The sequence below is a fragment of the Apaloderma vittatum genome, unplaced genomic scaffold (assembly GCF_000703405.1).
Source record: "Apaloderma vittatum isolate BGI_N311 unplaced genomic scaffold, ASM70340v1 scaffold38213, whole genome shotgun sequence".
NCBI lineage: Eukaryota > Metazoa > Chordata > Aves > Trogoniformes > Trogonidae > Apaloderma > Apaloderma vittatum.
The window spans coordinates 1,526-1,810 of record NW_009709399.1 but is presented as its reverse complement, the minus strand read 5'-3'; positions in this window follow the sequence as shown (position 1 = coordinate 1,810).

Below are 285 nucleotides of genomic sequence, written 5' to 3'. Positions count from 1 at the left end.
CTTCTCCCCTGAGGTCTTCCCCTGGCTCCAGGCTTTGTAAATCTGCTTCTGGAGCCCTCGTTGCCTGGTCACCAACCTTTTAGGTCCTCATGGCCTAGATCCAGGTAAATCCATTATTGCATTGAGAAACACAAGTCCAGATTGTGGTTTTATGTCCTATTTTCTGTATCCTAAATTCAGACCCTGTTTTCATGTACCAGTCTCTAAAGGCCACGGATCCAGGCCAGGTTTAGCGATGCTGGTACCCCCATAGCCTAAAATTCCTCCTCTTGACATTGGAGTTTC